Source organism: Drosophila hydei, unplaced genomic scaffold (genome assembly GCF_003285905.1).
Source record: "Drosophila hydei strain 15085-1641.00,03,60 unplaced genomic scaffold, DhydRS2 tig00008116-arrow-pilon, whole genome shotgun sequence".
Taxonomy (NCBI): Eukaryota; Metazoa; Arthropoda; class Insecta; order Diptera; family Drosophilidae; genus Drosophila; species Drosophila hydei.
In genome coordinates, this window is record NW_022045829.1 from 2,917,828 (window position 1) to 2,928,647 (window position 10,820).

Genomic DNA, 10,820 nt, shown 5'->3' on the forward strand with positions numbered 1-10,820 from the left:
CAATTGCCGCTCTGGAGATCACACGAGTTCGAGTGTCCATTGCACGGACAGGGAATGCACTTGCCAAGTAGCTGATGGTCCGTTGAGTTCTCATAGATGCGCTTGTAGCCAAAGGCGCAACTCTCGCAGGACAAGCCCGTGTAGCCAGCTGGGCAAAGGCACTGTTCCACCTGACTTGTGGCCTTGCCACCCAGTTCCAAGCCACCTGAGTAGATGACGGCATGTTCCAGCGATGTTTCCACCTGATCTGTGTGATAGGCAGCACGTATGAGCAGCGCATCGAGTGAGAGCAATACGGAAAGGAACTGTGAACGGGTCACCGCCTCGCCATGGTAATCACCGCCTTCGGTGCGTCTTAGACGTGTCTTAATGTCTGTCACAGCTGGCGGCACATGATACCAGCCCTGTTCCGTCAATGTGACATTCAGTGCAAGCTCCAGGCTCTCATAAGACTCATCCGCGTAGGCTATCTTGAGGCCGTTCTTGCCACAGAGTATAACATTCGGGCCGGTCGTCGGCTTGCCTGAGGTGTCGCCTCGCATGACAACCCACGACAGCTGCAGCTGCAACCTGGCTCCGTAGCTGGTCAATCGATTGCCCAGATAACCCACCGGCGCCTGCCAGTATATCGCCTCCACCTCGTCCAGCTCATTGCCAAAGATCAGACGCTTCGTTTCGGCGTCCACGGCCACGGGTATTGCTTGAGCCCGTTGTATGTCCGTCAGCCGCCAATCGTTCAGCGTTTCGAAGGCCAACGTTTGCAGCTTGGCACTGTGACAGGTCTCCGATACATGGGAGCACCAGCACTGACTGCAGCCCTCCGCGTTCAGCTCATTCAAATCAAAATAGCCCGCGGCACACTCTGAGCAGGTGTCGCCTTGTACATGCGCCTTGCACTGACAGCTGCCGGCACAGGCGCTGCCGGGCACAGTTCCACGAGAATCGCATTCACAACGTCGACAATCGTCACCGTAGTGATTCGGAGCGCATTCCTCGCAATGAGGACCCTGCAGTGGGGCAAAAACAAACAATTGATCGATATATTTTTATATATTTATCTTATTATATATTTATATTATATATTTTTTAACAAATTTGTTGATCGATATATATATCGATCTTACAGAGAACGACTCCGATATAATTCTAAAAGTTTCTGCAATGTACATTTATCGATAAATTATCTCTATATAATTATGATCGATAATTATCGATTTGAAATTGTAGCGAATGATACTTTTTTTTGGGTATTAGGTAAAGGACTAAAAATTACTTACAATCTCGAAATGAATAAATGTCGATGAACAAGATTTTTTACCGATATGCATCGATATGTTCCTTAAAAAGCCCAAACCCTAGTTAATTCGTAAACTTTTTGAAGAACAAATTTTCCACATTTTTGTAACTGTAAAATTTTTCTATGAATCGTCCCCTTATGAAATGACTTAAATCGATAATTATCGATAAAAATATCTAGTGAAATTTTATCAGTTTCAATTTTTGTTAAATTATATTAATTTTAAAAGATATAAAAAGAATTATCGATAAATAATCGATATTGATCGATAAATTTCATTACATAAAAATACATAATTAAATGATGAAACTCTAAACTCACCTGAAAACCTTCCAAGCAATGACAAGCGCCACCCACAGGTGCACAGCTGCCCGCCGAACGTTGTGGATTGCAGGCACAGGGAAAACAGGGCTCGGTGGCGGCTGCGCCCAGTTCTCTATAGAAGCCACCCGCACAGAATTCGCACTCGTTGCCAGCCGTATTGTTGCCGCACTGTTGGCAAATGCCACGCTCGAGGAACGTATCATAGCTGCAGCTCTGCGCGTGGCCATTGCATTGACATATTTCGCACTCGCCAGCCGGAGACCAGGCACGATCCTGGAACATGGGGCAACACTCGCCGCACTGCAGGCCGCATGTATTGTGCTGGCAGGCGCATTGCAGCAGGCTGTAGGGGTTGCCTGCATCCACGTCCTGCGTGCGATTCGCATGGCCATGGCAATCGAGGCGAGCGCTGACACGCAGCTGCTTGAGACTGTAGAAGCTGCGCTTCTCCAGCGACTGCGAGTCGAGCAGCCAGTCGACGCTATTGTCCAGATTCGCCGTCGAGTGCATACCCTGTAAACGTATGCGCATAAAACGCGCTGTCACGAACTGCATCAACTCCGGCGTTTGCTCCTGGGCGCCCGGGCGATTCTTCAGCAGCGACACATGCAGCTCGCCATTCTCCAGCGGCAGCGGCTTCGAGTACTGCGTCGAGCAGATGACTTCGGTGTCATTTTTGAAAATATATTTGCCATTGCGACCGGACAGATTATAGCGCCGCTTGCAGTCGGCATCACTCAGACCGAAATACTGCCACGGCTCGTACGTAATGCCATCGATGGACTTTTCTAGTATCCACGAAGCAGGGCGCGGTGAGTTGGCCGATTTGAGCATAACGAAAAAGATTTGATAGGTCTGAAAGGCGAGAAAATGAAATGATGAAATTCATAAATCTGAGCTGATCTAGTGGAAGTCTATGATATAAAATATTAATAATATAGATCTCAATTGTTTAGATCTCTGATTGATCATTGTCAGTCTTGATCGCATTTTTAAGCTGCTCACAAAAACTGTTAATGTTTATAGTTTCTTTATTTATTTATTATTTATTTATTTACTTACAAGTTTCTAATTCGACGGCTCTGCATGCTCATGTTTTCAACTAATTTACAGAATTTACTTTTGATAAGTTTTTTAAAGCTTCATAATCAATTTATTTAAACATTTTCCTATATCATCTCTCTGAAATATTTTAGACAAATATCAAGAGCAATCCCACTTTCTGTCATTTGCAAATATAACTTCGTGTGCTCCAGGGTAACTTTTTTTATACAATTTGCACTTTCTTCTTTTTGAGACAACTGTCTAAAAATCAATTTCATATTCTTTCTTCTCTTCTGCTAACTTTTTCAAAGAATACCCCAACACATTCTCGACTTGCCTACTTAAATGTTAAGCTCCCTGTTGACTTTATTTATGCAATATCCTGCCAGCCAACATTGTTCGCTCTCTCATATATTTAAGCACTTTACACGCATTAACTAACTCATTTAAGCATATTTATGGCCAAAGCGTTTGAGTTTGATTTTAGTTTTTTTTTGTTTGCAATTTGGTTTACAGTTTTACATTCACTGGCTGTGCTATAAATTAACCGCATGGCGCACAACGATGTTGTTTGCTGTCATTTTGCGGGCGAGGCGCTGATGTTTCCATTTAGTTTTATACATCTTTGCAACTGCAACAACAGCGACAACTGCAGCAGCAGCAAAGTTTATAGATTTCTGTGTCTGCTGCTGCCTGTTGCCGCAGGCGCTGTAAAAACTTTAACCCAACACCAGACTCGTGTCATAAATTTTGCTGGCTGTCAACAAACTACAAAAAATAGGCAACTCCCAACACGCCCGGCAGCGGCAGCAGCAGCCGCCGCTGACATAAGATATATTTATATATTTATATATATTTTGTATATATTTTTTTGAAAATTGTTTTGGCCAAAATGCCAAAAATGTCGCGTGTTACCAAAGATCTATAAAAAAGATACAAAATCTATAGCCAATAAGCGGCATGTGTGCAAGGTGTGGCCTTTTGACCAGCTCTGGCCTGTTGGTAATTGATTATAAAACGTGGCTAAGCCTGTTGGCGCCATCTAGCGACATTTTCCAGCAGCAGCGCCCAAAAACAAAAACCCGCTCATAAGCCATGGCCAAAATGTCAGGCGCATTGCGATAAACACGGCGACAGGCGACATTCAACAACGAGTCTATCAAATTTCCAACAACAACAACGAGACATTTTCGCAGCTAGTTTTTCCGATTCACAGACGCTGATAAAACGCACGCAAGCAGCATTGGGAAAATTTGCCACTGGGGAAAAATGCCGAAAAGCCAAATACTGCGCATGCGTGCGTCTGCCAGTGGCAATTTGCTTAGCCCGGTTTCGATTACAGCCACGAATTGTGGCAACTGAACGACGACCAAATGCGCTGTGAGCTAACAGGATGTGGGCTTGAGTTACTTAAGTTAAGACTGCGAAAACTTTCGATGTTCGAAGCGCTCGAATTATGTTAGCTAAGCAAGAGCGTGTTGCATGAGGCAATGCCCTGAAGGAAGGAATCTAACTTATAGAATATATATACAGTAAAATATAATAAATATATTTATTTCCAATACATCAAACTCAACTCAAGCATCTATGCTCGAGTCCATATACCCCACTTGCCATTATGTAAAGCGTATATCAACATCAGCTGCCCGCAGACGGCACGGCACTGCACGACATGTGCTGATAAGATTAGAATGAGATAGCAAATCAAATAGAGACAGCAAACGTAAGAAATTGCCAGGCCTAGGCAAATTAGTGAATGTCTTGGAAAATTTATTGCATGCGCTCCAATGATTTGTGAACTAGAGAAATGTGTGTGAATATATATAAATATATATATACATAAGACTATATTCCAAACTAGATTAGAAAAGAGCAGAAAAAACTAATTTAACGGTAGCTGCTACAGGTGAACGAGCAGCACAGATGGAGCTGCTTGCAGATGGTTATAAAATGAGGAAAACAACCTGGCAAAGGAATTGACATTTTAATATAAAACTAAACAAATTTAATGAATAAATAAAATGTTAATACTATTTAACATAAATTTCGCAGCCAAAGACAAGCTAAAAAGCCTTTAGCTTAAAAAGCAATTTAATGTTCTGCCAATTATTTAACTTTAACTGTTTATATAGCGAGTCCATCCATGCATTTACGTTGGGGCTGGCAGGCTAAGCGATAAGTTATCTCATGAAATTATGTTGTCTACGTCAATTGCACTAACCTTGATCAGAGATAAAGAGACGGGTCCAAATTGCAAGTGCAAGCGTGTGTGACTGCGACTTCCTGCTGCTGGCTGGACTGCGAAATAAGTTGAGAGGAGCAGAGAAGCTATAGAGGCTCTATAGGGCTATGGCAGATCTGTATAGATTGCAATCAGCAACAGAAACAGCAGCAGCAGCAGAGGCAGCAGAGACAGCAGCAACAGCAAGTGGAGGCTGTCAGCCCTCGGGGCAGACCAGGCACTTGACATTTTTATCAGCTGCGCGAATGACGGGCCAATTGACAAGCCAATAAAGACGTGTTGAACAAATGTGAAAACAACAACAAACAAAGAGAGAGAGAGAGAAAAGAAAATCCATTCAAGGCATGTCTAATATTTGTTTAGCTATTCAAATTATTGTTATAAATATATATAACATATTCATGCAGCTGATGAAACCCGTTCTCAGATGCCAGCTAGCTGATAAACTGCATGTCAAATTAGACAAGAAAATGCTTAAAATATGCAAGTGAGACGACTTAATTGAATCGAAAGAGAAACTGAATTATGACTGAGATAAATAATCTGTGTAAACAAACACCACGAATGCCAGTCCATAATTTAAGCTTAACAATTTGAATGTTCATTAATTATTTATCGCTCAATGAAAATAATTAATCGGGCGCAACGGCAACACAGTTTTCCCCTACCCCTGCCCAATGCTAATTGTGGAAAATAGGAACAACTTTTTTTGGTCATAAAACTCGAAACAAAACAAAGCAGAGTGTAGCAGACGGGTCTGAGCGACTTCATAACGCTCGTTCGGAGTTCAGAAACTGTTAAATGTTTTGCTATATCAAGATTTTGGGATTTGACATGCAGCAAAGGGTGGGCTATATAGGTTTATAGAGTTGATTATCCTGCAATCTGACAATTTAAACTCAAGTATTCTGAAATCAGCCGAACATTGCACATACCCAATATACTCCTCTCACGCCCTGAACGAGCATCAAAATGCATCAAATCGTCGCATCGTAAACTTTAAAAATAAACAAGCGCGAAATTGTCTGAGACAGACAAAAGTCTGCCAGACGGCCGAAAATAAAGACAAAAACAAATTAAATAGTTGGTATTTAGTTTGAGGCTTTTTGTTTTATGTGCTTAGTGTGGGCCGTCATATGCGCATTACTCACATGTCTATTATCTACGGCATTTTATTTTTAATTTTTATTTCACTATTATTTTGTTTTTATTTTTTTTTTTTTTGGCAAATTTATAAAGTCTTGCCTGCTGCCGCCCAAGAAATAGGTATATTATGGCTGGCACGTTTCTAGATAAGGCGGCCAACAAGCGAAGCGCATAATTCTATTTGGCTTATGTGGTGAATGAACCCACATCGCAGACAGAAGGTGGGTCATGAATAACCTTAATGAAATGGGGTATATGAGCGTTAAGGTAAGATTTGCGAAATTTTTGCAGATATTTAAAATAGCTCAGCCGGTGAAACGCTTAGGATACGAATTAGGTAAGCCGAGTTAAAGATAAAAAACCCCTTGCAAATTTTTAGGTGGGAGAGGATGGGCGAGCGTAAAAGTTATGGATGCAAGAATGTGAAAGAGTGAGAAAGGTGGGAAGAGAGAGAGAGCTGCAGAAAATATGAGAGATCGAACGAGATATTTATATAAAGGGAGGGAGATAGATCGGGAGGGAGAGATAAGAAGGCATTAGAGAGAGAGACTGCAAAAGATTCTTTAAATTGCAAGAAGAAGATCGAGAGAGCAAGATATCGACAGACAAAGAAATCGAGAGAGAAAGTTAAAGCGACTGGGAGACAATAAAGAAGAGATGATAGAGAGACAGAGAGACTCTAAATATGGAGATAGACTAAAGAAAAATATTAACTCAGAACTAGGAGAGTAATAGTAAGAGAAACCCAACAATGAGTGTGAGATTGTAAAGAATACACTGAAAAGGTTCATTGAATCATTGCTTACTTATTTCACAAGCTTTTCTTATTTTCCGTTCTTAAAAAAAAAAAACCCAAGTTCAATTCAAGCAAAACTTTTTCGTGCTCGTTTTGGGCCACAAGTTTTCTTATCGTAAACTGGCGCAATAAATGCAAACTGCAAACTGCAAGGAAATGGAAATAAAAAACGAACTCAGTTCTCGACAACTTACACATACAACAGCTGGCTTAACTTGTCTTGAACAGCCGGCCAGAATCAAATGGCTGTTAGCCGGAAAGAGCGACATAAAAGGATTTCAGGCAAAGCCTCAATCACGTTAACAACGAAACCTTCAATTGATTTATGCAAATCCCAAACAACAACAACAGCAACAATTTAACCAATGAGAGAAGCATTCTGAAAAAGGCGAAACGTGAAAAAAAACATTCACAACAGTCAAAACAAATAAATAAATTGACCATTAAAATAATTGCAACGCCTAAATGCGTTGGGAGCGTGGCTTGTAACATGCTTTGCCCGCTGCTGTTGTATTTGCTGTTGTTGCTTTTGGCTGCGAATGTTGCAACAACTTGTCAAACATTTGAATTACAGTTACGTAAAGCCTGCCCCATACAACAACAACTTTTGGCCAAATTTGGCTAAATTTAATGAAGCAATTAAATGACTATAAAAAAATAAAATAAAATAAATTTTTTCTCCTGTGTGTTTAGCTTGTTGATGTTGCCGCTTGGCTCACATTTGCCGCAACTTTGGCATTTTGAAGTCAACAAAATAAAATAGAATTTAAGTTAATTGAGTTTGAGAAGATTTTCGAATGGGCTTAAACTGTTTTAGGCAAGATTTTTGTTTTGATTTGTGAAGATTATTTAAATATTTGTTAATATTCTTATAAAATATTTTGCAGTCAAAAAATTTATTAAATCTATTTATATAATTATATATATTAAATATAAATATATATATATATTACTCTTTAAAATCTTAGGTATTTAAATTTAATATATTTTAAATATTAATATTTAATTTGAAATATTTAATCCAAATTGATAATATAAGATTAAATTATTTTGATTATCATTTTTAATAAATTTATGAGTACTTAAATAATAATAATAATAAAAAACTAAAATAATAATAAAAAAATAAAATAATAAAAATAATAAATGACTGAATAAATAAAATTAATAATTAATATCTGTCAAACAAATATTTTTTCAAATTTAATTTGTATATCAAATTATTTTCTAATTTCTTTAATATTTATATAAAATTGATTACTCTTCTAGATTATATAAATAACTTGCAGTTTGACAGTCACTGCTTTGAGTTGAATTTATCGCGATTCGCAGAATTCTCGCTAGACTTTCAATTAGTCACGCGCGCCTCAAAGCCATTGAAGCATAAATCTAGACATTGTTGTGGCCAAAGCGTGCGGCAAGCCAAGCTGACAGACACACTGACAGGCTGACAGACAAACTGGCTGACTGAATGACGAACTGACTAAATGACTGAATGACGAACCGCCTGGCAGGCAGCTACGGCCGCTGTTGCAAAAGGCATTTTCAAACAAGCGAGAAAAATATTTTAAGCTGTCAAATCGTTGACACATGCCAGTTTCGCTCTTGTTGCTGTTGTTGTTATTGTAAATCACTCGATTAGTCTAATTGTTAAAGTCAACTCGCGCGACTTGAACAATTTGTGTCTCTCGCCCATGAAACGAATGTCAAGTTTCCGTCAGAGGTCATAAATTTGGTTTCCATCGGTCTCCGCGCGCAAAGATTTGTTCTAATGTCTTTTTAAACAGTTGTGACAAATGCCTACGAAATATTTCCAGCACACAAACACACATGCACTAAATTAAACGTGGAGAGAGGAGGGAGCTTTGCATGGCATTTCAGAATAGGAAATGGAAATGGAAACGAGTGCTAATTGCCTGTGAAAATGGGCAGCTGGAGATGGTGCTAAGAAGTAGCTGTCATGACAGCAAGTTTTCGGGGTAATATAAAACTAATTGTTAGATGTTTTCGAAGCTTCTTGTTGAATTCTTCAAGTCTCCAGTGTCACGTTATATGAAATTTATGTGAAAATATTTTTAGCTTGGGAAATATTCTAAAATTTTTTTAAAAATATGTTTTATTTTTATTTATTTTTCTTTTTAACCTTGAATCAGTTTTTTCTTCTTCTATTATTATACAACTATTTATCAAAAATTTTTGGAATGTTCTTTTGTTTTTTTTTGAAGCCATTTCTGTTATACATTTTTTAAAATTACTTATATCTGTATTATAAGCTGTCCTTTGCTCATCGTACTTTAATCTTTTTTCACCCATTTACCTCATCTTTTTCCTTTCGACACATTTTAACATTCCAACTCTTGCGACTGCAATTTCGATTTTCATATTTTGCTTCAATATTTTCATTTCATTTTCTGCTCTCTGGACCACCCAAAACTGAGTTTATCAATTGCTTTTTTGCTATTTCGCGCTTATGAATCTTTAAAATCCCATCTCGAGTGCTAATCGCGCGTTAAAGTGTTAATGGAAATTCCATAGGGGCTAGGAACCCCAACAAAGTATTGCATTTCAGCACATGCAGCTGCTCAGCTAATGCATGATCATAATGAATCGTTTCATTATTACAATCTGCTTGATTATCGTGAACTTTCTCTCCATATAATGTGGCAAATTATGTGCTGAGGCATCTCATCTGCTTAGCATCAACCGACACAAAGTTGACATTTCAAGTGCAGTTTGCACTCGAGACTTATCGTTTGGCTGGAATCCATGATTCGCCCCCCTCCAATAACTTCCTCAATGTTTTGATATGATTCTTTCATTGCCATATGCCGCCACAGACAAGACAAAGATGCAGTCAAGACCAAGACGTAGCCCAGATTATGGAAGTATACACTTAATTAAAACGTGCAGAGAGCCGGGGCACCGAACAGCCGACTTCGGCCACGAACTCTCAGAGTCCGGGCGCTGATTTAAAATTAAAAACATGAAAGTACAATTAAGTTTCCCGTGTCGAAGTTGAAATACTCTATGCTTACATAGGGAGCATGTTTTCGTATTGATATAAGCGACTTGAGCTTGAAAATTGAGAGATTAATATCTATTATTTTATAGCTACATTTTAAGCTAGTTTGAAGTTGCTTAAATCTGCTGGAGTCAAGAACTTCGCTGCCTTTACGATTCATAAAGTATTTATATATTCTATGAAGAGTTAATATTATATATAACGTCACAGCCTAATTTAATATATTTTATAAATATTTTTGCTGTCAATAATAAATACTTTCTATAAAATATTTACAAACTATTTAGTTACACTTCAAGATTGTAGAGTTGCTCTAGTACCAAAGTCATCGCACCCTTCTTTGGAGCATTAAAAACAATGTTTTCACATATGCCTGCAAGTATGAAAGATTTATGACAGCCATGCGCTTCATGAGAGTGAGAAAGTTATTAATAAATAACGAACAGGAGCCGCAACTCACCAACAGGGAGTCACATAAATATTTAAATTGGATCCTATCCTAATTAACTTTGTCGGCTCTGCAGCGTATGAAAAACTTTAACACACGACAAAAAACAGAATCAAATAAAATTGAATTACCTTTTATGGATGCGCTCTATGTAGATGTCAGATGTCTGCGTTCAGAGACAATTTTCAATTTTAACTACAATTGACACATGTTGAATTGAGCTTTTGGTCAGACGGCGACAGACCGAATGTGAACTAAAAACTCATGCAATAATTGTGTGATTTTTTTTCTTTCGTTAATATTCCCATGACTTTTGTTTACGCTGCTCGGTCGAGGGCAGCGCCAGTCGATGGAATTTCCATGAAAAGTGTAGGCGACACAGCGGGGAATGCGGCTGGGAGTTAAGCAGTGAAGGCGTCAACACATCAACAGCATCTGTCAAAATTTACACGCTCTCTTTACGTTGATGATTTTTGCATGAACGAGAGATATTCGCTCGCT